Here is a 27607-nt window from a genome sequence, read left to right on the forward strand (position 1 = left end):
ATACATTTTATTTCAATGGCCTTCTATGGTAAAATGTATTTGGATACAGTATATTTTGTGACCATTTAATATTGTATCCACTATTACAGATAATTAACATTTACTAAGGAGTAAAGATGTATGGATTTCCCCAAAAATGGTCCTTCTCAATCCAACACAGCCCAGGCTAAAGAGGGAATTTAATAACCCATGCCCGATTCAAATCCTCTAATTAATTCACCAAAGAGATCAAATAAGGGAAGGCTCTCTGGTAATTATATTGGAGGGGGCAGGAAATTATAACACGGCCTTCAGGTTGTCACACATATGTTTACTATTAACATCTTATTACATAAGTACAGAGTCCAAATGCATTTCTACAAGTCAGAGCATTCTACCCAACATTTAAACCTGATACACATCAGTTAAGGGTATATTATTACTTATGTTAGCTAAGAGGTCAAAACAAGAAAAAATGAGTTTTATAGAAAAAGGTTTCCAGGTACTAGACTTTGGAGTTGTAAGAATGGCAACAACAAAAGACAAAACAAATCAACAGCAGAATGGTATTTATTTACTGTCCATTCTTGCCTTTCTATAATACAGAACTAAAAGGAAGGCTTAGAACAAACATTTCTTTGCTGATACAAGACAGTGCTCAGTGTGACAGATGACATATAGTGTAGATACAGATTCCTTATGGATCATTGATATGGTGTTTCACATTACCAGGAACTACCATGTCTGTTAATAAAAACTGTAGCTAATGGTCAGAATATCCTTGCATTCATTTGTATTTTTTGTGCTCATAGTTTTACTTATAAGGAATACAATATCTCCTGTTTCCAAATCTAAAGATATTAGAAGTTGCCAAGGAGATCAATGGCCATATAAAGTGACAAGGCCCAAACATGATAACTTTAAACAGATCAGATGTGACTTCTAATATCCTTATATTTTAAAACAGGAGTACATTATTTGTTAAATATACAAGTTTCAGTGAGTGATGTGATAAATTACATCCATTTGATGCCTTAGGCTAATGGCAGACGGGGCCTGAATTCAGCAATTATGCTGGCTTCTGCTTCCTTTCTTGCCTAAACTATAAAAACATTGCTTTGGCCCAGGTGTAGGCGCACATGCCAGAATTTGGCACAAAAATGCAAACCTTGACTTTTCTGTGTCAAAATCCAGCATGTGTTCTTGTACCCGGGCTGATGCAGTTGTTCGTGTCCAGGCAAGGAATGAAGTGGATAACAGCATACAGGCAAATGCTCTACCTTTGTATTTCCACAGACTGAGATCAGCTCCTGCCTTAGCCATATTAGAAAACCAGAAATAGGTTTTACTGCCAGTTTGCAGAGGAAATTATTTTTAGTGCTTTGAATTCAAAACATTTTAGCAAGTTTTAGGTATTTAGCTGCTACAACACACTGACTGATGAGCTTCCAACTGATGCACCAGTTGCAATAAATATATAATTAATAAATAAATAAATATTTAAATATTTCTCAGAAACTGATGCTTTACAAGCTCTTGTTATTAAAGTGTTGACTTGCGATGAACATTAATTGTAAACATACTGCTAATGAATCCTCAAACAAATTTAAAACAGATTTTTCATTATTTTCTATCTGTAAGATCTTTACAACTCCTGTCTAAGTGTGTCAACCCTTCCAAGTCTACACACATGCACACAAGCACACAAGCACACACACACCACCACCATTACTTCCGAAATGTATGCTTCCAGCCAACTGGATCAATTTTATTTTTCCCCATCAACAAATATATAGATATACTTTTATACCTTAATACAAATATCTTATCGACGTTAGAATGTGGAATGTGCTCCACTGTTTATGTACAAGAATCTCCTGAAATCATGCACTAATCCTAGCTGGGTGGTGGTAAGTTTAAAATCATTCACTTATTAACCAATTAACTTTTTAAAATACATTTGTTCTTCAAACAGTTTTTGAAAATGAACACTTTTCATACCCTTACTATGTATGTATATAGATACTGCATACATATACAGTATATGTATGTGTGTACACAGAGAGACATGGCTTCCCCTTTGGTATTTGCAGCTTCAGATCATTCATTCATTTGGTTCCCTTCTTTGCTGCTTAAAGCTGTAAAAAAAAGGAGTAGCAAATATTTCCAAATTGTGGGGCTGGCCCCATGAAAGAACTAATGTTGGTGGGTGATAGTGTTGGCTCAGTAGTTAGCACTGCTAGCCTGCAGTGGCGAGGTCCCAATTCTGACCTGGACAGTACTCCATTTGATGAATGATGAACAATTTCTATAAAGCACTAGATAAAGAGTAATAATAATAAAGGGTAAAAATATTTTATTCACTCATTAAAGAAGTCAGATGTTTGTATGGGGGATGGCTGCTTCTATTAAAGCTTCACTTTCCTAAAGTTGAATTCAATATATATGCACTTTTGAATGTTATTGAATTCAGCTGAAAGATAAATATCAGATTTCAGAGAAAAGGGTTGAACCGGATACAAGTACCATTTATTTTTCAACCTCAACTAAAAAGTTACTGTGTTACAAAAATGGCACTTTTCGCTTATGGAAGTTGCTTTTTTAATATATATACTCCATCTCCACCTTTTAATCCGGCTCGGAGCTGTCATGAGTTGCAAGCAGAAGTACTTCATTTGGAACACTGCTTACTGTGACAAACAATGGTCAATAGACATTCTGAAGACATCATCAATGACACTGCAGAATGTTCACTTCCACCCACTGACCATTATAGATAAAAGCAGAATATCCTTAGTGATGATTCAGTCATGTTATGTAACCCTTCCTAGAGCTTCTGTAGTTGTTTCCATTTAGCAACAGAATTGCTCATTGCCATAGCATGAATAGTGTGAATCAGCTTTAACACTTTTGCTATGAGTAATCAGACAATAGTTTTACTGTCGTTCAATGGCCAAGTCTCTAGGCATGTGTAAAGGTCCAGTGACAAAAAAACAAATATGAAAAGGATTTGTTTATAGATTGAAATATTACATCTAGCAAGTACTAGTAAAATTGGTTATTTCTGAAGAGCAGAAAAGACCAGCAACTATTTCAGAGATATATAAAACTCTTAAATAAAGATATAACATATAAAACTGAGTATAGTATAGAATTTTTTTTTTTTAACTTGGGGGGTTAATGTAAGGCTACAGTGCTTTTAAGATTTGTTTAAACTTATAAAACAGAGAACTGTACACATACACAAACATGCATACAAACCAATGCACACACATCTACATAGATACACACAGAAACCTCAGCAATAATAAAGTCAGAATTCACTGACCAATTGCTATAGTAGTGTTCACAGTGTGGTGTCAACCATTCATATTGCATTCATTAGAGTATTATATCCTTTTGGTCCTCAGTCTTTTTATCTTTTTGTATAATTTTGTGATGAGAAAGGAACAGAAGTACAAGCAGGTAAATATAATATCCTCCAAAAGTGTATGTAAATGTTCACTATGTAGAGGTAGAGAGTATAGAGATGAAGCCACTTGGATTTGTGAGTTAAATGCGTCATGACTCAGAGTTAATTGAAGAAACTGTGTTATCTAAAGTTATCTTATCTCATTTAATGCATTTAACCTTTTCATTAGCATACCAAAGCACCATTGTTCACAATGGTGAATGCTTTAATTAGATGGGATGTTGTGACACAGTTTTCTGTGTTAAATGAGATAAATGGGATATCTGTGTTTAGTTATTCTGTGTCAAACAGACAAACCAAAGTGGCTGCATCTGTAGGTTGCCATGATTATTCTAAATTACTACAATTATTAATATTATTAATAACAAGGTTTTATAAAGCTCCATATTTATCAGCATTATAAATATGAGCTAAGCATATACATCAAAGATATCAAATAATCCAATATATTAGGGATACACAAATCCAGGGTTTGGTTCAGCCTTTTTCAGCAGAATTCAGGCGAATACAAGTGCCTGGCCAAACCGAATCCAAAAACTCATGTGACTTTTCATCACAAAGACAAGGAAGTCAATCCGCGCATGGTTCTTTCCCCCCTTGTTTCCCTAATTTACATATGCCAATTAAGGTTTGCATTTGGCTCGGTATTTGGCTGAATCTATCACAAAGGATTTGGGGTTTGGCTGAATCCTAAAATAGTGGATTCTGTGCATCCCTATAATATATAGGATTTGTGCAAACACAGAAGGTAAAGAGGGAGGCGAGTGGTGCAAAGTGAGGGTTTGGGGTTTTTAGCAAAGATACTCTAAGTTTTATGAAGATAAGGAGTATATTTTAAGATACTGATGGAACATGTATGAGAATTCCAGATTAGTGGAAGAAGAAGAAGATATATATATAGATGTAGACACATCTATACATCTGTGGGTGAGAACTAAATATGTCAAGAGTAATTAAGGGGGGATTATATCCCATGTCAACATGATTTCATTGAATAGAGCTTGTATTGAATATAATATATTATATATAGTGATGGGTGGCTAAATTCGGCAGACACGAATTTGAGGCAAAAAATCCACCCGTCAAAAAACATTTTCGCTCGTCAAAATTATTCAAACGCCCGTTGACTTTAATGCATTTGGACCAAATAGTCGTGCTTATTAAAGCACAATTGCGTCAAAATCGACGCACATCAAAATTATTTTGGCGCCCATTGACTTCAATGCGTTTCGCTAATTTTTCGGCACAGATTCGCCCATCACTAAATATAACATTTGGCTATTTTTTAATCATGATAAAAATCAGTGTTTGTTATTTCTTGAGGAAATCATTGCAAATAGAGAAGTAAAGCTATTCTATGTTTAGGCATTATAAAGTAGATTGATAGATTACCACATCACAGATTATCCACCTCTTTTATCTGAGCTCTGGTAATTTAATAATGTACCTCACAAGGTCAAAGCATGGAGTAGCTTCAATTTTCCTGTGTAGTTTAAGAAATAAAAACAATATACTTTTTTGTAATTGAAACAATAGAGAAAAAGTGTGTTCAGCATAAACTCTATTTTATGAACTCATTTGGAAAGGGGATATACTGTCCCATTAATCAGCCTATTGCAGTTGCCATGAAGCAATGAAATAAGTGTTTACATTGTACTGGATGATAATTTGTTTGACTGAAGACTGCTGTGGCGTTCTCCAGTATGCTAACGTGCAGCTGGTAAAATCGAATATGGAACACCAGAGGAGCCAAAAGCTGTCTCCTTAGTGTTTTATTGTGGCTAGAAAGTATGCCCCCACTGTTGTTTAGTTTTAGCCTTTTACATATGGGTGCATATTCATAAGAATATGAATACTCCGCATGTAGTTATAAACATGGAGGAACTAACTTGCTCAAGGAGCCAAACTCTCTGAACTAGGCTGACCTTTGATTGTTGTCAAGTCTCTGTACTTTTGTTTCTCAGTTTACATTGCTTATACATTAAAGTATAATTCACAAATGTAATTTAATGAAGTAATGGTGTCCCTTTAATCTAGAAACAACCACCTAACCAGAGTCCCAAAGAAGCTGTGAAATGCATTAGTATATCATGTGGCTGTTTGGCGCAGTGGATACTAAAATAGTGATGAGTGTCATACCGAAAAGAGATAGAGAGGTGGAAGATAGAGGCTCTGTTACAAGTTAACATACTGTTCCCTATACTGTCTCTCTATCAAGTCATATGTCTATTTTCCTTGTTAGCCACATTGTTCCTTTGCAGAAGTTTTGAATAATTCTGTTTTATTGTTCTTCATACCTTGTGGATAATGCAATACTTTATTTTCTGTCATGTCATATCACTTATTTTCTTTCACTTATTATTAACTTAAAATTGATAGGGGAAAGATAAATAGAAAGTATTATTATAATAACTATATCCAAGTATAAATTCTCTGATACGTTTTCACCAATCACATCTGTGTCCACTCCTTAGTGAGCGTGTTTTCAACCTTACACTATGTTTCTGGTGTTGTAAAACTCTGCTTTCCTTTGATCACTGATTATTGATTAACTGGTATCAGGCTTTGCTTTTCCCAATCAGCTGCTTATTGACTATTGGCGAAAGACTCCAATACATTGTAAAAAAAAAAAAAGAAAAAAAAAAAAAAGAAAAGCCATGCAGCTTAGAAAAACCACCCATTGAATGCAATGTTTTTTTCAGTTTTGGAGACTTTTTTTCATTGAAACGACATAGGACAGATTTGCCCATCACTGCTGCCTGTGTATTCAGAAACTAGCCTACAGGAAAACATTGTACTAATATTTTCAAAGTGCTAATATTTCATAAGTGCTATTATTAAACAGTGCAGATGGACAAGACAAAAGACACTGGACTATCTGCAACCAACACCGAACATTCCCAAAAACCAAGAAAACAACCCTGCATGTACCTGCTAATTGTAACTTCCATTCTAAACATGCTTTATTCTCTATTTCTCCTTTTTGCACTCTCATAGTTTGTAAAACCTAAAAATCCTACTCTCGCCTAACTTTTCTACCCTTCCTATTGCTGCCTGCTGGAGATATCTCTTCCAACCTTTGCCCTCACCCCATCCCATTTCTGCTACAATTAACTTCCTCTTCTCTACTGTGTAAATATATATGTTGGGACCTATAGGGTAAAAGGAGAACTAAACCCTGAAAATGAATATGGCTAAAAATGGCATGTTTTACATAGTGAAATTATTGCACCAGCCTAAAGTTTCAGCTTCTCAATAGCAGCAATGATCCAGAACTCCAAACTTGTCAAAGTAGGAGTCACCATCTTGGAAAGTGTCTTAAACTCACATGCTCTGGAAGATGATGCTACAGTGCTGATTGTTAAATTCGAATTGCACCAGTTTCTGCACCAGCCCTATATTGTGACATTTATATTCTATGTGTGTAGGGGATCAGATAAATCCTTCTCCTGTTTCTGTCTGTGACATCATCCAGCCCAGTTACAGGCTGGAGAGCCATCCAATTGGCTAGGTACCCCAGTGCATCCTTGGGAGAGAGGGAGTGCCTGACTTTGGAGCCATTTGGACAGGGTTTCCGACAGAGCTTAATAGGGGTTGTAGAACATGTTTGTGTGAGACTGTCTAGTGTAGAGTAGCTGCTGCATCTGAAGTACAGAGAGCGCCCTTCCTGTTCCCTGCAAGCTGCTAGAGACTCAGGAGGAGAAAGATGCCACTGGTGAAATTGATCCTGCTGCAGAGCTGACTGTAATCTCCAGTATAACTGCCTTTGAGAGCACGCCGGTGAGTGAGCCACTCAAGGGAGGATACTGGCAAGGATACAAACGTGGGGCCCGAATTTGAGGACAGGTCTTGTACATTTACCTGCTACGTGGGATCGGCTGCTAAGTTTCAAAGGGAGAGGTACTTTTGGGAAAGGTAGCACTACCTGGGATATATGAGCTCTGGGGAAGGGACATTCTATTTGAACTGAACTGTGTGGTTATTAACCCCTTACAGAGGATTGGGACTTTGATAATAAAAAGGACTGTGTTGGAGAAACAGACAGGTACCTAAGTGTGAGTTAGGTAGGTCCCACGTGTCCCCAGTGCAGGAGTGCATTGTGTATTAGATTGCCCATGTTCTTTCACTACTGTTTTATATAAAGTTTATATTTGTTTCATTTGCAAACGGTGTGTTTTATTTTTCCTAGTGGAACCCCCCTGAGGTGTGTTCCATAGGTGGAGGCACTACACTGTAAATTCCAGTTCCCAGTACTTTTCATATGCAAAAGGGACTCAGGGCCCCTGGATTGCCAAGGGTTAATTGCTATTTAAAGAGACAGTAACCAAATTAGGGTTACATGTGTACTATATATTTTGAGTTGGTCCCTAAGCTCCGTAAGTGACAGCAGCACAGAGCATGTGCAGTGAATCAGCAGATAAAAGGATGGGGAGCTACTGGGGTATCCCCTAGAACCTATAGAAATCCCCTATACGTTCCATTCCCCTAGTTGCCTATAAGCCTTTGTATTTATGCTACCTTATTCACATATCTATGTTATTGGCCCAGGGATTTAGTGATTTATTCCTGTCACACTCTAATATAGCGATTGGAATGGGGTGGTTCTTGCTCTTTGGCCTCCATCTCCTAACCCAGGTGGATGTGTCTGGGGAGCCTGGAGAAAGTTCTGTCCTAGTGGGACAATACTTTTAGTGATAGTCATGGAACAGGGACCACATGAAAGAGGTTTCATTAGATACAGGACTAGTTTTGCTAGGAGAATGTTCTAGAAATGTGATATAAGGCAAGCAAGAGAGAGAAGTCATGTGCAGTTCCTTGCTTGCAGCAGCCTGTGTGCCGTAAATATTTTCTAAATTGATTGAATTGTGAGGTGGCCGAACCTCTGCCATTGAGCACCAGACATCGCATCTTACACTGGGTGTGCGAGAGCCAGCTTTTGTTTTACATTAGAGAAGTCATGTGCGCCATCAAGCTCTCCTTTAGGCATAATTAAATTAAAGGGAACACAGAGCTGAAGGGAATTCAGGCTTAGCATATTGCTGAGCAAATTACACTGGAGGGGATGCCTAGCTGGTAGCCTTAAAGGCTCTCTCAAGGACATTTGTATCCAGGCCAACATTTACCTACCAAGCGTCATATCCTGATGAGGGGAGGTTGTACCCCCTGAAACGTTGATATGATATTGTTGGTCTGATTTTACTACTACCTCATTGATCTGTGAGTAATAACCATGCGTTGTGGTTTTCAATAAAACCATTTTATTTTTTTTGTTTGCAATAACTTCTGGTGTTCTATTTTTTACACAGTTGCAGAAATGTGTTGTGGCATAATACCTTCTTCCTCTATTTAGTGAGGATCCATCTGAGTGACTCATGTACTACTATTGCTAGCTGGAAAGGCACTCTATAATAACATAATTATACATATACATTAAAGAAACTTCATTTCTACATAAAAAAACACTGTTCATCTTTATTGTGCCCTCTGGAATGCACACCTACAATAGGCTGACGCAGCCGAAGGAGGGCCTAACTTTTGGCATCCCCAAGTATAAAATGACTTTCCTTCTCCTTTAATGGTAACTATTTTTGTCTTATTTTCTACGAATAAACTCACTACACTAACCCCCCTTTTACCATCTTTGATCACAATCTTACGACATTTCAACTCTCGCTAACTCCCTCTACCCCCATGAACCTCACCAAAATGCACATTCCATACATTGACTTTGTCAAATCTCTTTTATTCTTTTGAGTCTCTTTACTCTGAAATATGAAGCATCTTAATGAGCTTGCTCGCGCCAAAACAAAGCATATTAGACCCAAACAGCTCCAGCCTTGGCATACAGTTAATACCAAAGCTGTCCTAAAATGGTCGCGTTCACTTGAGCACTGCTGGTGCAAATCCCAAACAGATACAGAAACAGATACAAATCTACTCTACTATCCTCTGCTTAGTCCAATAAACCATCTTCACTGTCCATTTAATTCACTCTCTACTTTAAATTGGTTATTTTTCCCCTTTCCATCATCTCTGTGTGCTTTAGTCACTTCAAAGATTCAAAAGCAGAATTGAAAATATTAGAAAATATTATATAACAAAATCCTCCTACCCATCCACCTTCCTCCAACCAAGTCTGTTCTGTGCTGGCATCTAGCAATGAAAAAAACCCAAAAAACTCCTAGATCTCTAAATCTCCTAGATCACTAAACAGCTTTTGACACTATTAACGGGGTTAATCCCTCAATTCTCTACCTCCATTAAAGGAGAACTACAAACACAAGCCCACATTATCCGCAGTTGAAGATAATTACAGAATATCTTCAATTACGCATGCGCCAGCAAGCTTTGCGTCTGCAAAGTGATCCGAAGATCCAGAAGATGGTGCCTGTGAATTCTGCTGTGCTACTCTATATCTATGAGTCAGCTTTACAAACAGGGACACTTTTCCTTGTAATAGACTCAACAGTGGGGAGGCAGGGAGGGTGGCCAATGGAGGGCAATGGATTGGGCCTTTTGTCTGTGGAGGGTTTAGGTCTCCTTTAACAATGCCATTATCATCTCTCCAGGCCCATTGCTTTAAGGGTATCCTTGATTATGCTCTGTCATTCACTCCTACATTCAACCAATAACTACATTTTGCCACTTTCACTAAAAAAATATTTTCAAAAAATGATCGTTTATCAACCACGATGCCACCAAAATTCACTCTCTCTTTGTATCACATAATATCTACTGTAACTCTTAAATCACCTTCTCTTCGAAAAACTGCTGCCTCTGCATTACTACCTTTTATAGATGCATGAATGGATTTTCATAAAATTTTTTGATTCTGAGTAGTATTTCTTGTCTTTTTTCTGAAACAAAGTGTGACATGTCTAAAGGAGGGCTATATGTATATTACACGTTGGAGAATGTTTATCAGAGGGGAAAAATATTTCTTTTAAATTTACCAAAGGAAAACTTCAAAACGTTACATTCCCTTGTAGTGGTAGAACTCTTTCATTTATAAAATATACCCCCCTTTTTCAAATAGATACGTTTTACATTAGGTGGATAGGAAAAGCAAGATCAGAGAAATCATGTGGGAAAGATAGGAAAGTGTTAAATTAGGATGTGACAGTCAGGAAAAGGACATGCTAAATATATTGCCATAGATAAGCAGGAGAATCCAGAGAAGTAGCTTGTCATATATGGTTGGCAGTGTGACTCAGAGATATTGCACACAGTAGATGGCAGAGTAAAAGCTCATTAATACAGTACACAAGACTGTGAAACAAATCAATTCAACTGTACAATGTGGGCTATGAACTATAGATTTTAGAATCACAATAGCCCTGGATATTATGCTTGTCCAAGAAATCATCCAAGCGACTCTTAAAGGCATTAACTGAATCAGCCATCACAACACATCCAGCAGTGAATTCCACAACCTCACTGTCCTCACTGTGAAGAACCACCTATGCTGCTTCAAATGGAAGCTCTTTTCTTCTAGTCTGAAGGGATGGCCTCTGGTACAGCGATCCTCTTTATGGGTAAAAAGGTCCCCTCGCAAGCATCAACCGCAAACCCCCATCCCCAACCAGTCTACCCTCATAATTTAAGTCTTCCATCCCTCTAACCAGTTTAGCTGCACGTCTCTGCACTCTCTCCAGCTCATTTATATCCCTCTTAAAGAAACAATAACATAAAAAAAAATTAAAGTAATAAAAATATAATTCAGTGTTGCCCTGCACTAGTAAAACTGTTGTGTTTGCATCAGAAACACTACTATTGTTTATATAAATAAGCTGATGTGTAGCAATGGGGCAGCCAATCAAAGGAGAAAAGGCTCAGGTTACACAGCAGATTGCAGACAAGCTCTGTAGAACCTGTGCCATATAAACTTTTTTCAATTTCTGCCATTGCTACACATATAAACAGCTTGTTTATATAAACTATAGTAGTGTTTCTGAAGCAAACAGATCAATTTTACCAGTGCAGGGCAACAGTACATGATATTTTCATTATTTTAAAACGCTTTAATTTTTTGGTGTTATTGTTCCTTTAAGGACTGGAGCACAAAACTACACTGCATACTCCAGATGAGTCCTTACCAGGGACCTATGAAGAGGCAAAATTATATTTTCATCCCTTGAGTTAATGGCATTTTTATGCAAGGCAGTACTTTTCTTGCTTTAGCAGCCACCTAATGACACTGCCTGGAATTAGACAACTTGTTATCTACATAAACCCCTACATCCTTCTCATTTAAGGAAACGCTCAACGCACTGCCATTTAGTGTATAACTTGCATTTATATTATTTTTGCCACAGTGCATAACCTTGCATTTACCAACATTGAACCTCATTTTCCAGTTTGCTGCCCAAATTTCCAATTTAGTCAAATCACTTTGCAAAGTGTATGGAGCCTATAGTTCTGCACAATTTTGTATCATCAGCAAAAATAGAGATTGTACTATAGCACACCTGTGGGTGGGCCTGAGAATGAGTAGTGTGACTTGCTGACAGTGTACCCCGGATACCCTTAGGCTGTGGGCAACTCCCAGCAGTGTGTAGTGGCCTCTTTAAGCACCTTACCCTCAGGTGGATCCTGGGTGTTTCCTGGTGCACAGATCAATCAGGCTGAATGTAACAGCAGTCCAGATTAATTGCTTCAAACAGATAAACTTTTTAATTGGATAATGGCAGATGGCATGGCTCACAGCAGTCAGGCAGTATAGCTCTCCAAATACAATCACAGCACACATAGAAAACCTTCACACTTTCTGATAATGCCAGTAGATCCCTTTCAGGGGTAGTGCAACCTGCCTTGATTATTTTACCCAGCACTAGGGATCCCAGGGGGTATCTTGCTCCTTGGCACTTTCCCTGCTTACCCTGCTAACCGCAACAACTCTCCTTGGTGGAATCAGACAGCTGCTTGCTAAAATAATCTGCTCTAACTTTCACTCCTAGAGCAACTATACACCTTCCAGTAAATAAACTTTCCCTAACTTGGGGCCTGATACAGCCCAGACCCACTCCTATGCCCACCTCCCAACAAGGTTGGATCCAGGAAGAGAGCCCTGAGCACATGTGTGTGTGACTAATTAAAGTAGTCTGGCAAGATCTATTAAGCATAAAACCATGCTGGCACAAACTCATAGTAATATGATTTGCAATTAAGTCAAGAATCTTATCCCGTAATACCCCTTTAAAAATCTTGCCTACCACTGATGTCAGACTAACTGGCCTATAGTTTTGAGCCTGAGAACAGGATCCCTTTTTGAACAGTGGCACCACAATCACATAACCAGTGTCGTCACCATGCCAGACCTCAATAAATCCTGAAAAATTAAGTAAAGAGGTTTGGTAATCACAGAGCTAAGCTCGCTAAGTACCCTTGGATGAATACCATTCGGTCCCAGACCTTTGTTTATCTTAACATGGTCTAGTCTCTTTTGAATTTCCTTGTGTGTGAACCATGCATCATTAGTTGTATTACTAGAATTGAGACTAAGAAGAAGGAAACCTTCATTAACTGGTTTCTCATTTGTTAGACAGACTAAAAATTACAGTTCAGAATCTCTGTTTTTTTCTGTTCTCATCAACCAGTTGACCCCTCCTCTGATATTAAGGGTCCCACCCCTTCCTGCTTAATTTTTTAACTATTTACATATATAGAAAACCATTTTGTATTATTACTGCTTGATCCAATACACTTTACATATCGATTTTATCTTGTTTGATAGCTTTTTTGCATGATTTATTGATTCTTTGTACCTGATTAATGTTTTGGCTGTCCCAGCTAACTTGAAAGCATTAAAAGCATATCTTTTATTACCCACCTTAACACTAACACTTTTATTGAACCACAAAGGTATTGTTTGGCACCAACGTTCCTTGCTAAGGAGGGGAATATACTGACGTATATTTATTAAGCAGCATTTTAAAGACTTCCCATTTTTGTTCTGTGTTTAACCCCCGTGAAAAGCATTTCCCATTTAATATGTTGCAGAGTTGCCCTTATACTGTCAAAGTTTGAACGTCTAAGTTTTAAGGATTTATTTATTAAAGTCCGATTTGTTCTGGTCAGAGTTTTAAAGGAGAAAACATTTTTTAGGAGAAGAAATAACTTTTTTTGTGATTTCATAAACCCCGAAGCTGCTAAAAGTCAAAATAAAAAGTACTTCATCTCAAACATGCTGATGACATGTAGAAGTCCATGACAGATTTACAATTGGAAAATATCATTATCTGTGCTGGGTTTCGTACAATAATCCAAAGAATTCAGAGCTTTCTGGTAATAATCCGGGCTATAATAATTTCGGGCTTCAAATCTCAAAATCTCAAAAAAAAATCAGACAATTCAGTCTTTTCCCACACCATATTTTTTCTAGTTAATTTATTGATAAATACGGTAAAAATATGGATGGGAGTTTGGTGGAGTTTAGAAAATAGTGAGAAATTTTTCGGATTTTAATAAACAATTCCCTGTATGTGTGATGAATTAATTTATTGTACATTTGTATCTCGATTGTTTTCCCCTCTGGATTTCAACTATTGTTAATCTGTTTTTCATATGTTTTTGTCTATGTATAGTCTAAGGTTAAATAATTATATCAGGGGAAAAGCATTTACATGCTTAAAAACCATGGCATGAAAAAATATTTTGGTATGATTTTTTTCCTTTATAACTCATAACACAGTTTGGAAATATTTCTCAGTTATAGCATTACAAAATGCATTTTATGACTTTATTGAAAAAAGTTTCATTTATCGAAAACATTTTTTAGCTATAAGCACCACACTGAAAGTAATGCAATGCCCATTGTGAAAAAGTGAGCTGCACACCCAGCTGTATTTTAACACATAGGGAGAAAATTGGCAGGTGTAATTGCCAACACAGATGCAATTACGGTGGAATTTAGGAAAACTCCACTGCTTTGTGGGTTACAAATTATGATTTGCATCATTTGCCATCAGCCACTAGCTTATATCATTCCTATTAACCATCTGTCTGCTTCCCTCATTAGAACCAAAACAGTGACAGTAAATTACTTCCATATTTTGAATCATAGTTCAAATGTTATTACTGTATTAATTATATATTCTCTAGTACTGGTATTTGATTTAAGTTGCCACTGCCTAGAGAATAATAACTAAATGTTTCACTACTGTAGAATGTAATGCATTCTATTATTAAGAATTGCTTTAGTATTTAAAAATATTAAAGGTCATGATTTATTGACAGCCCTCACACGTATATAAACTATTTCTTTGATTTCAACATGTTCCTCATATATTGTGCAAGATGTCACAGAGTGTGTTGTATATAAGGAGGGGGCCAGGATTGCAGGTCACAGAAAATTTTGGAGAGCTGAGAGAAACATAAATGTCAATTTAGTCATGTTTGTAAGAAACAAACAAGGAAGTGAGCCCTCTCTCTTTGTGTTTGCTATCAGAAGTGCCCATACTTTACTAATGTGATATCTACTTTTAGTGATGTTGTCCCATTATGATCTACATCTATAATAGCATTGTTAGCATTCTGTTCTATGGAAAATATTACTTAAATATTGATTTATGGGAAAATGTATAATGCTCTATTTAACAATCGACTATTTCTTATGTAACCGTAATGTAATAAATAAAGGAAAAGCATTAAACAGGAGGGTCATACAGACAATTCAGATTTACTAGCAATAACATTGAACTTCTGAGGGGGTATTGATATATATGTACAGCGCTGCGAAATATGCTGGCGCTATACAAATAAATGTTCATAATGTTAAAGTCAGTTTGATCAGGAGAATAGAGTAGGAATGTGGCTCATCCACTCAATTTTAATTATCGTTAGCTGATTAGTAGCTCATCATCCGTTTGGAGAGAAAAACATTTTTACACTGGCAGAGAATGGCAGTAAATTGTGGTGAAAATGGATTGTATTCTCCATAGACAAAAACTGATACTATATTGGAATTATATTGGATTTTCTAACAACCAGGAAACGTTTCGGGCTTACTCTTGCCTGAGAGGCTTGTGAAAGGGCAAGAGCAAGCCCAAAACATTGCCTGGTTGTTTGACCTAATAAATTCAAGTTTTCACTTTTTGCAACAAAGAGGTGCTGCAGCTGTATTTCCTTCCTGTATAGTTAATAAGAAGTCACAGGAATTCTAAAGGGTAAATTAAACTAATACAGACTGCACATTTAGATAAAGGAAAACTGACTGAGCATTACATCAGGCAGGTACACTGATTAACAGGAATTTCAAATTTTAATAACGTCATAAACATAACCAAATTACATGAGTATCATTTATAAATTTACAAAGCATGTGTGAAACACAGGTAGAAAGAGGTGATGGGTCAAATGAAATCCCAGCTGAACAATATATATCTCTCTCTACTGACTTATGGTGCTGTGACAGCAAAAATAATAAAATAAAAGGGTGCCAGTCAGTGGCCTAACTAGATATTACTGGGCCCCACAGCAAATTATTTTTTCAGGCCCCCAAAATGTTTAGAGGTTGACTTGTTTCTCCAATATTTATTGAAATTGTATATGAATTAGGGCCTCATGGGGCCCCTATACCTCCTGGGCCCCCCTGCAGCCGCAGGGTCTGCTTCCTCTATAGTTACGCCCCTGGTGCCAGTGGTTCTTAATTCCGAACAGAAGGTTTAATGAACAGAAATGCTACTCCCTTTATACACATATTGGTTCACGCAAGACTTTGCATATGATTAAATAAATGTTCTTATTCCTTTTAAAAGATCCGAGAGTGGAGAAATGATTTGCTTACATATTTTGTTTTTCTTGCACCTGAGCAGCTGGGTTTTTTTTTGTGTGTGTTTATATATATATATATATATATATATATATATATATATATATATATTTTTTTTTTTTTTAAGCAGACTAACACTTTGCTTTACAAGTAGATTTATAGCACAAGCATAAGTCTGTGGATTATCCCTATCCCCTTCTGTATAATAAATTGTGTGAACTGTAAGAGTGAACTCGATCTGAGCAGGCATTCTGTGAATTTCCCCACAATGTAATTTTTCTGCTCCTTTACCTAAAATCCCTATGTGACCAATTTCATATTACCTGTCTCCATCACTCACCACAAGTGTTGTGTGCATTTCCTGTTCTGCTTCATTCAGTTCAATCAGTGACTTTGAGAAAATTCGCCAGCGTGATGTCATTTCTTTACTTCACCGATTTACTAACGGGTGCTGGCGTAAATTCGCTAGCGAAGTGGACCTACTCTAGCGCTACTTCCCTCCCTTACGCCAGGAGAAGTTGCGCTATGGCGAACGGATGTAACTATGCTAATTCACTAACTTGCGGATTTTACTGAACGTTACCTCTTGCGCCAGACTTGCCTTTGCCACCTCAGACCAGGCGAAGAGCAATAGAGTAGATAAGACTTTCTTCAAAAAAAGTTTGAGGTCCCAAAAAAAGATGGCATCTTCTAGTTTTTTAAGGATTATAGATTGTAATTTTTTTTTTTACATTTCCTAACATATGGCACCTAAACTATACAGTGGGCACATGTATAGGGCAATATAACAACTCTATTTTATTTTATGAAGCTTGTGTAGTGTAATATATTTGCTGCTACATATATGTCCATTGTACTTTAACTTGGCGCTGTATGCAAATTAGGCATTGGTAGCGTAACTTCGCTTTGCTTGACGAATTAACAGTAGTTCAACTTCGCTACCTTTCACCTCCCTGAGGGCAACTTCGGATTTTAGTGAATTAGCGGCGCCCTGGCGAAACTTCGCCTGGCTAAGTGCGACGAAGGCGTCGCTAGTGTATTTTCGCCGCTTAGTGAATTGTGTGGATCTCCAGTGTAATTTTTTTCTAACTATTTCTGAAAGTTTCACTATTTCTGTTTGTAATCATCTCTTCATAATTACATCTGATGTATGATATTCTCTAAAGTCAAAGTCAAAGTAAACTTTATTGTCATCTGAGCAGTATACGAATACACAGTGAGACAAGACGACGTGGCTCCAGTTAGTACATATCACAAAAAGGCACTGTAAACATTTGAAATGTGCAATATATTGGCAGAAATTGGATATATACATGTGTAAACTCTAGTACAGGTATGGGATCTGTTATCAGGAAACCCATTATCCAGAAAGCTCTAAATTACAGGAAGGCCATCTCCTATAGATTCCATTTTAATTTAAAAAAAATTACAATTTTTAAACTTTTAAATGTTTTTTTCTTGTTTTTACTGTAATAATAAAACAGTACCTTGTACTTGAACCCAAGTAAGATATAATTTATCCTTATTAAAGATGAAACAACTTTTCCTCCTTGTAACTTTTCTCTAGAGGGACGGCATTCCCATTTGTGTAATAAAAGGAACACAGTTTGTGCAGCTTTGTAATTAATAGTAATGTTGGCTTTTAAACGGATAACAGTAAATACTAACTGCTAATTGGTTGCTATAGGTGACAAGACCTGTGGCAAAATTTGCACCATTCATATTTACATAATCGATAATATAAAATATTAGTCAAAGGTTTATAAATCGTTACTAATACTCCCTACCTAGAAGTCTTTCAGTTGCTTTCAGTTTTTGTATATAGTTTAATTGCTGCTAGCTTGTGATGCCCACTTGCCCAGTGCAGTTTGCATGTTCTTTGACAAGTTCTAAGCCAATCAAGATAGTCGCCTTAATTTCCTGTCCTTAATGGACAGAAGGATTGGGTTTTTATATCAGTGCTACAGGCTAGCTGTCATACCTTAGGATGTGTCTAAACTGTAACTCCCTAGATCCTTTAATATGCATCTCTGGTATCCGTGTCTCTGGTTGAAGGTTTCTGATTTTATCAGAGTATGGACTAAGTCTGTGAAGACTGCTATAATGACTTAAACATTTATTTTTGTCTTGAACTTGTAGCTGCAGATATATTCCAGTTAGCTGCAGCAGTGGTAGGATTTGACACTGCTTATTCTAAATCAACGTGACTTCTGCAGTAGCTGCACATATTTATCTGGGAATCTAACCATGACAAAATTAATGTTTTTATCGTGTGCCTGGCAAGTGTTTGAGTATGTCCTGATAATTTGTAGTCACCCTATGTGATTTGGACATTAGTATGATTATAATGATAGTTTCCTAAATTAGACAAAACTAGGCATAACGACTGATTGTTTGTATTGCAGCCCAGTATAGGGCTACAAAGATATAAAATAGATATACGGTAGTAAATGGGCAGATTTAACCTGCTGTTTCAGGTCCTTTAGACTAAAGGTGGCCATAGACACACAGATCCTATCGTACGAATCGAGGATTCGTACGATTTTCGGATCATGTGTGGCATGTGCCGACATCTTTCGTCCGGCGGAGATAGGTCGTTTGGTCGATCGGTCAGGTTTGATTTTGACCCGACCAATCCCGCCGGAGCCCACAGCACAACGTAATCGGATCGTTCGGCCATACGGCCGAACAATCAGATTACCCCCGATATAGCCATGTTTGTTAATGTTCACTCATTTGGAGACTTTTTGTAGCAGCAGTGCATAGAAAACAAAACCGAACAATACAATACATTTCTGCATTGTAGAACACTCTGTTCATCTCAGAACCTTGTCTTTATTCATGCATTCTACAGGAATCCAACCTTTTTGACACTTTCATGTCTGGATTTGCCATCCCACCGCCTGAGATCCTTCTGCCATACATCTGGTAAGGCATGTAAAAACTAACCCACACATTGCTATTTTAAACTTCCTTTCTACTATTAGCCAAATATACCTCCATAGGGAACAGTGTTTGTGTGTGAGAGCTTAGTAACCTTATAACAACAAAATACAGTATGTAATATAGTATGTGGAGGAAGGTAAATATATATATATACACAAATGTATTATTTACCAAAATGAAGGCAATGTGCAAAGTGCAAAATACGAGTCCAGTCTACCATTCTGTTTGCGCACTGCCTCCCTGCATTAATGAATTGCTTTAAGTCTCTGAGTTTGGAGCAATCTATGGCCACTTTCATTGAATAAGGGCACTGCCTCCTACAGTATATTTATCCTATTATTTAGACAGACAACATAGGAAGAAGTAGAAGAAACAGCCTGTAACAGAGCTGCTTATAGGAAAGAGCTGACTCTGTCCAGAAAGGGCTGACTTCTGTCCACCTATTCAGCCAGTCTCCTGGCAGAAGTACTTTGTGTATGACCACTAAGGGTGTATTCTTTAATATGTTGCATCTCTTCTTCTTACATTTGTATTTCCAGATAACAATTTTGCCTTAAAGTATGGCGCAAGTTCACTCTTATATCTTGTCATATGTAGATTTACTAGAAGATATTACAGGCCCCTATAAAACAATCCCCCATATGTAATAAAAGTCACATTTAGTCATATTTATTTGCAAATGTTTGTATTGCCCATGTTTTTTCCTGAACGCTAAAATATTGCACTGCTGTGCTCGTCTTTCTGTTTTTTGAAAATTCGCATTGAGAATAAATGATCGCAAATGGCTTGCAAATGAGATGGGTGTTTGCGTGAGTGTGTGCTGTGCAAGGTTGTTTGCGAATATTTTCTCCACCACTGAAGTTGTGGCTTACTTCAAATGCAGAGTGTGCACATAATATTCGCAATTTGAGATTTTTGCCATATTTAAAATGCTCTTATAGACATTCGCAGTGTGAAAATAAATTCGCAAATTCTGTTTGGACACTCTTATTCAGCTTTATAACTGTAACCATGTGCAGGGCAAATATATTCACTGTGTGAACCAATCTGCCCTGTGCGATGTTTTTTAAATTAGCCCCATAGCGTTTACCTAGGTTAAATAACTCATAGCAAGCAGGTGCAGGTTTGCATTTGTCTAGATAAAAGGACTGTAGCAAACCTTGCACCTTATCCATAACCTCCAGTAATGTCTTTTATTAGTTTTTCCATTTAATAGTTTTGAAAGTGGACTCTGATTTCAGGTTCTTGGGAACCCCAGGAGCCCATATCTGACATTGCTTTAAGTTCAATAAAGTATTATATCTCTGTGCAATGTAGAAAAAAAAATTGTTTCTCACATATGATGTAGTCAATAAAATCCAAAATGAATGGGTGCACACCAGGAGCCTTCAAAAGAGTTTTTAAAAAAACATTATTTTTATTGAAACAATTAAAAACAGGCCAGTGTTTCAGTCCTAGATGGAGACAGAAACGTTGCCATAATTGTTTCAATATTTATATAGTGCATTTCTGTAATATGTGCAATTTCCATGTTGGGGCAGAAAGAATGATTTAGAGATTTAGAGGGCTGTACTTTGTGATCTAGCATATAATGTTACTGTGTTATGTTTGTTATACAGCATACCAGTTTTTGCATCATATGGTATTTGCTATACACAATTTATTATAATAATACACATATTTGACATACACGATTGTACATACTTTATACATTATCATATGACCCACAATATAATAACACACAACTCATTTTGCAGCACAAAGAGGTCATGTGGAAGTAACAATCTAAAACCCAACTGCCAAATTACTTGCAGCAATATTTTATAAACATTGAAATCAATATTGCTAACAGTTGCATATTACTTTTGGCAATTAAAAACCTCAATACTGCTGTATCTCTTTAGATACAATATGGCCAAATCGTCCACCACCAAGAGCTAAGGATATTTCATCATTTATAAAATAAATACTATTATAAATAAAGCACTGTAAAATAATTAATTTAAATGGTAACACGTGTTTCTAACAAACAGTGTTAATAGTGCTTTATAGTTATCAATAGTAACCATGTCAAAGAAGATTATAGGCGTTTGAGGCAATATTGCACTCCTGGTTGAAGAAAAGTTGTTACAGAAGTAAACTACATCTAAACTGGGAATTTCTAATGGAACAAAACAAAAAAACTTGCCTTAAATGCAGATAAGCATTTAGGATTATTGGGTAAGAAAGAGATCTTGTATTGGGTGTCAGGAGCTTATCTGTCCACCTTAAAAGAAAACTTTACCCCCTGAACAAAAAAAAATATATTGCATAAAACAGTTGTAAACATATGTAAAACCTTGTTTCATGTAAATAAACCATTTTCATAATAATATACTTTTTACTAGTATGTGCCATTGGGTAATAATAAACAGAAAATTGCCATTTTAAAAAGTAAGGGCTATCCCCTGGGATTCTAGGATTCATGGTGCACACAAACAATTCAAACAAACCGTACATGTCAGGTCACATGAGCCAATTAACAGACAGATTTCTGTCGTTTGCTTCCACACATCTTCCTGTTAAAGTTAGACTTGTAGTATTTCTGGTCAGGTGATCTCTCTGAGGCAGCACAGAGACCATCATGAAATGGTGGTTCAAGGGAAGAGATGTAAAAGGTCAATATTTACCGAAATATATAGACCAGTTTGGTAAAATTCTTTAATATGCCACTTAATATGATATGAACTATCTGTTGCTTAAGTCTTAGTATTGGGGGTATATTTTTCCTTTAAAGGAATTGTTCAGTATAAAAATAAAAACTGGATAAATAGGCTGTGCAAAACAGAACATGGTTTTAATATAGTTACTTAGGCAAAAATGTAATGTATAAAGGCTGGAGTGACTGGATGTCTAACATAATAGACAGAATATTCGTTCCTGCTTTGCACCTCAATTTGTCAAAAATGTAATGTATAAAGGCTGGAGTGACTGGATGTCTAACATAATAGACAGAATATTCGTTCCTGCTTTGCACCAATCAATTACTTGAAGTGGCCCACAAGGGTTATAATTGTTTGCTTTTAAATCTCATGCTAAAGATCAATTGCAAACTTACTGAACTGCTATGTCCCATGTGTGACTAACTCAGAGAGATGAAAAGCAGGAAGAAGTGTTCTGTTCTGTTATGTCAGACATCCACTCACTCAGCCTTTATAGATTACATTTTTGGCTAACTAACTATATTAGAAACATTTTTTATTCTGTACAGCCTATTTATTTACCCAGTTTTTATTTTTACACTGAACTGTTCCTTTAACAAATGACATTTGTGGTAGGAACACATTTGGAGGTAGTAAAAAAAAATCCAGGGGCTCCATTACTACAATAAAGTGTAAAGTTGAGTGGGGAATTCCTTATGAATGCCTCTTGTGAGTGAGAAAAGATGGGAAAAATCTGACTATGCCTGCTGTCAGATTATGGTATAATGTGGAGATCCACATCCTAAAGTTAATTTGAATACAAATTTTGACCATAGTAGCCCACAAAAGGTCCCATTGTAAGGAATCAATTTTTGTTATCTAGGGGAAACTAAATTACGTTTGGTTTGTTTGTGTTCACCGTGAATCATACGATCCTAGGGAGCAGCCCTTATTTTTTAAAATGGCAGTTTTATGATTACCCAATGGCATATACTACTGACAAGGTATATTAATATGGAAATGGGTTATTTACATGAAGCAGGGTTTTACACATGAGCTGTTTTAGGCAATATATTGTCCTAGAGACCTACATTGTTTAAATGGTATAGTTTTCCTTTAAGTATTGCTTCAACTTCTATAGAGAAATAAAGAAATCTAAAATGAATACTGGAGGGATTTCCATAAATAACTCTGGCCAAACAATCCCATGGGCATTGATACACAGGTGCATCATGAAATTTATTACAGCATAGCTTGATACCAACAAGGAGATTAAACTACCACCACAAAAACATCACCACAGTGAAATGCACACTCAGGGGCCCATTCACTAAGTTCGAGTGAAGGAATAGAATAAAAAATACTTCGAATTTCGAAGTATTTTTTTGGCTACTTCGACCATCGAATTGGCTACTTCGACCTTCGACTACGACTTCGAATCAAACGATTCGAACTAAAAATCGTTCGACTATTCGACCATTTGATAGTCAAAGTACTGTCTCTTTAAGAAAAAACTTCGACCCCCTCGTTCGCCACCTAAAAGCTACCAAAGTCAATGTTAGCCTATGGGGAAGGTCCCCATAGGCTTTCCAAGTTTTTTCTGATCGAAGGATAATCGTTCGATCGATGGATTAAAATCGGTTAAAAAAAAAAAAAGAATAATTTCAGCGGCACGCATCGCCGTGTGTGCGCATGCGCGTCGAGGTGGTGGCGTGTGCGCATGTGCGCATGCGCGCCTTCATGCATGGCGCATTACAGGAGGGGACAGGGGCGGAGGGGGCCCTGGTCAGCAGTCCCGGTGGGCCCCGGGCCCCCCAGTCCGACCTTGTGCACACTTGAAATACAGTCATCAGGTTACTTGCCACATTAATGCACTGTACATTGTACACAGGGAGATCACAAGGTGTATATGCAAATCAGTATATACAGATAAAGAAATCTTTGCAAAGGGGAAATTCCTTCCCAGATGGACTGTTTTGCATAAGCAAAGTGACAAAAAATTTGGGCGCACTTTGAATCCTCCCTATAAAAAAATAGGTTGTACATGAAACCCCATTAACTTTGCTTTGGCCACAATTAATTGTGTTTTTTTCAAGGGTCGAATTTCGAAGTGAAAAAAACGTCGAAATTTGATCATCGAATAGGCTAGTTCGATATTCGAAGTAGAATTCATAGGATTTTTAACATCGTACGATCGTTCTACGATCGTACTTCAAATTGAACGATTCGAACGATTTAATCGTACAATCGTACGATTTCACTTCGACTTCTAAAATGTTGGCTATATGTTCTAGGAGGTCCCCATAGGCTAACATAGCAATTCAGCAGGTTTAAGGTGGCGAAGTGTCGAAGTCGAAGTTTTTTAAAGAGACAGTACTTCGATTATCGAATAGTCGAATAGTCAAAGCATTTTCACTTCGAGTTGAAGTCGACGTTTCAGGCCATCAGCCTTTCCTCAAGCTTGAGGAAAGGCTGATGTTGGCCTGAAACGTCGCTGTATTTCTGTCTTGCTAAAGCCATTTTGCTAATAAAGGCTTTTTAAGGAACATGACTGGATGTGTGGTGCTGTCTACCTGGGAATATTAAAAATGATGGTTGATGCCAATGTTATTAATATGAAAAAAAGTTAAATATATAGGAAGGCCGGTATTTTCCAGAAAAGATGGCAACCCTAATCTTCACTGATTTCTTTCTTATTTATCTTATTTCTCTTTCCTACCTGTGGTCTCAACTCTGATTCTCCTCTGACTTCCAATGTTATTTATTTCTATTGTTTCTATTTCTAGCTTCCAGACCTTCTCTCGCTTTCTGCCATGCCTAAATTCCCATCATATCTCCCCACATCCATTCTAATCTCATTACACATTTTAAAAGATCTGAAGTGAATTAAGCTCTGGAATTTGTATCTGGATGGCGCCTCTACTCTGGTAGTAATTAGGTCTGGGATGTTTTGAACTCTTCATAATCATTAGGGACATAGCATTTCCATAGAGGAGTGAATAAAGATTTTTTCAATGTTCCAATCTGTCAATGCAGTTGCATTTCAAAATTTCCAAAAGATATTTAGGGGCAGATTTACAAAGGGTCTACTATCGAGGGTTAAATATTCGACTGCCGAATGTAAATCCTTTGACTTCGAATATCGAAGTCGATGGATTTACAGAAAATAGTTTGATCGAACGAAAAATTTGTTCGATTCGAAGGATTTTTAATCCAACGATCGAACGATTTTTCTTCGACCTAAAAATTGATAGAAAGCCTATGGGGACCTTCCCCATAGGCTAACATGTCACCTCGGTAGGTTTTAGGTGGCGAAGTAGGGGGTCAATTTGTTTTTAAAGAGACAGTACTTCGACTATCGAATGGTCGAATGGCAAAACTATTTTTGCATTCGACCAACTCTTTACTTACTCTTTCAGGATTCTTTGAGGTTTACCATGGTGCTGACTGGCAAATTGCTAAAGCATTTCTACTATTCAAAAATGGATCCCATTCTCATCTTGAAAACTAATGAGTTTAACATTAGTGGTAGGAAAGCTTTTTGAAGGGGTAAAGAGCGATAAAATACAGGTATGGGATCCTCTATCCAGACACTTTTTATCCACAAAACACCAAATTATGGGTAGCCATCTCCCATTGACTCAATTTTAATCAAATAATTCAAAATTTGAAAATAATTTCCCTTTTATCTGTAATAATAAAAAAATAATGTGTATTTCATCCCAACTATGATATCAATAATCTTTACTGGAGGCGAAACAATCCTATTGGGTTTTATTAATATTTAAATGATTTTTAGTAAACTCAAGGTATAGAGATCCAAATTAAGAAAATATCTCTTATCTAGAAGACCCACAAGTATTCTGGATAACAGGTCACATATTTTGTACTATTTTGAATTCATTGCAATTGTGTAATAGATTAATCAACTAATCTACTATGAGGAGTAGGGATGTCGCGGACTGTTCGCCGGCGAACTTGTTTGCGCGAACATCGACTGTTCGCGCTCGCCGAATGTTCGCGAACGTCGCGCGACGTTCGCCATTTTGGGTTCGCCTTAGCTGGCGCTTTTTTTTGACCTCTCACCCCAGACCAGCAGATACATGGCAGCCAATCAGGAAGCTCTCCCTCCTGGACCACCCCCACACCCCCTGGACCACTCCCCTTCCATATATAAACTGAAGCCCTGCAGCGTTTTTTCATTCTGCCTGTGTGTGCTTGGAAGAGCTAGTGCAGGGAGAGAGCTGTTAGTGATTTGAGGGACAGTTGATAGTAAGTTTGCTGGCTAGTAATCTACTTGATACTGCTCTGTATTGGAGGGACAGAACTCTGCAGGGATTTGAGGGACATTTTAGGTTAGGTAGCTTTGCTGGCTAGTAATCTACCTTCTACTGCAGTGCTCTGTATGTAGCTGCTGTGGGCACTGATCTCTTCTGATCTCATCTGCTGACTGCTGTAATAACCCAATAGTCCTTGTAAGGACTGCTTTTATTTTCTTTTTTGTTTTTTTACTTTGCTACTATAAGAGCCCAGTGCTATTAGTCTAGCTGTGTTGGGGAGTGGGACTGGTGTGCTACTGTGCTGCTCCTAGTAGTTCAGCAGCACCAACCCGAGTAATTTTTTTTTTTTAATATACATATATATTTTTTTTTATTTTACTTATCTTACTGTTCTTTAACGTGTCCAGTGCTGTTTGCTGTTCTTCATAGTAGTGCACCAATAGTAGTGCACTTGCAGGCATTATTTGCCCAGTGTGTTCTTCAAACAACTGCCATCTAGCTGTGTGAGCTTTTTCACATTCTGTCTAAATATCAATAATAATACCGTCTCCAGAAACACCACCCGAGTGACGTTTTTCAAGCAGCAATAATATATTCCGTATCCACTGCGGTAGTAGTGTATACGTTGACCTTGTAGGCATTGTTTGCCCAGTGTGTTCTTCAAACAACTGCCATCTAGCTGTGTGAGCTTTTTCACATTCTGTCTAAATATCAATAATAATACCGTCTCCAGAACCACCACCCGAGTGACGTTTTTCAAGCAGCAATAATATATTCCGTATCCACTGCTGTAGTAGTGTATACGTTGACCTTGTAGGCATTGTTTGCCCAGTGTGTTCTTCAAACAACTGCCATCTAGCTGTGTGAGCTTTTTCACATTCTGTCTAAATATCAATAATAATACCGTCTCCAGAAACACCACCCGAGTGACGTTTTTCAAGCAGCAATAATATATTCCGTATCCACTGCTGTAGTAGTGTATACGTTGACCTTGTAGGCATTGTTTGCCCAGTGTGTTCTTCAAACAACTGCCATCTAGCTGTGTGAGCTTTTTCACATTCTGTCTAAATATCAATAATAATACCGTCTCCAGAAACACCACCTGAGTGACGTTTTTCAAGCAGCAATAATATATTCCGTATCCACTGCTGTAGTAGTGTATACGTTGACCTTGTAGGCATTGTTTGCCCAGTGTGTTCTTCAAACAACTGCCATCTAGCTGTGTGAGCTTTTTCACATTCTGTCTAAATATCAATAATAATACCGTCTCCAGAACCACCACCCGAGTGACGTTTTTAGCAATAATATATTCCGTATCCACTTCTGTAGTAGTGTATACGTTGACCTTGCAGGCATTGTTTCAATTTGTTTGCCCAGTGTGTTCTTCAAACAACTGCCATCTAGCTGTGTGAGCTTTTTCACATTCTGTCTAAATATCAATAATAATACTGTCTCCAGAACCACCACCCGAGTGACGTTT

General features: G+C 37.3%; 1 protein-coding gene across 2 annotated transcripts in view; it reads left to right on the top strand.

The window, feature by feature from the left end:
• Window positions 1–27607, top strand: part of LOC108706858 (neurturin) — a 79315-nt gene that overhangs the window by 18031 nt on the left and 33677 nt on the right. The window contains exon 2 of one of the 2 annotated variants that reach the window (XM_041579916.1): window positions 19075–19148. The exons of the other annotated variant lie outside the window; for it this stretch is intronic. The gene's annotated coding sequence lies outside the window, so the exon portion shown is untranslated. The remainder of the gene's footprint in view (window positions 1–19074; window positions 19149–27607) is intronic. 2 annotated transcript variants of the gene reach the window in all.

Source organism: Xenopus laevis, chromosome 1S, assembly GCF_017654675.1.
Source record: "Xenopus laevis strain J_2021 chromosome 1S, Xenopus_laevis_v10.1, whole genome shotgun sequence".
Classification (NCBI taxonomy): Eukaryota; Metazoa; Chordata; class Amphibia; order Anura; family Pipidae; genus Xenopus; species Xenopus laevis.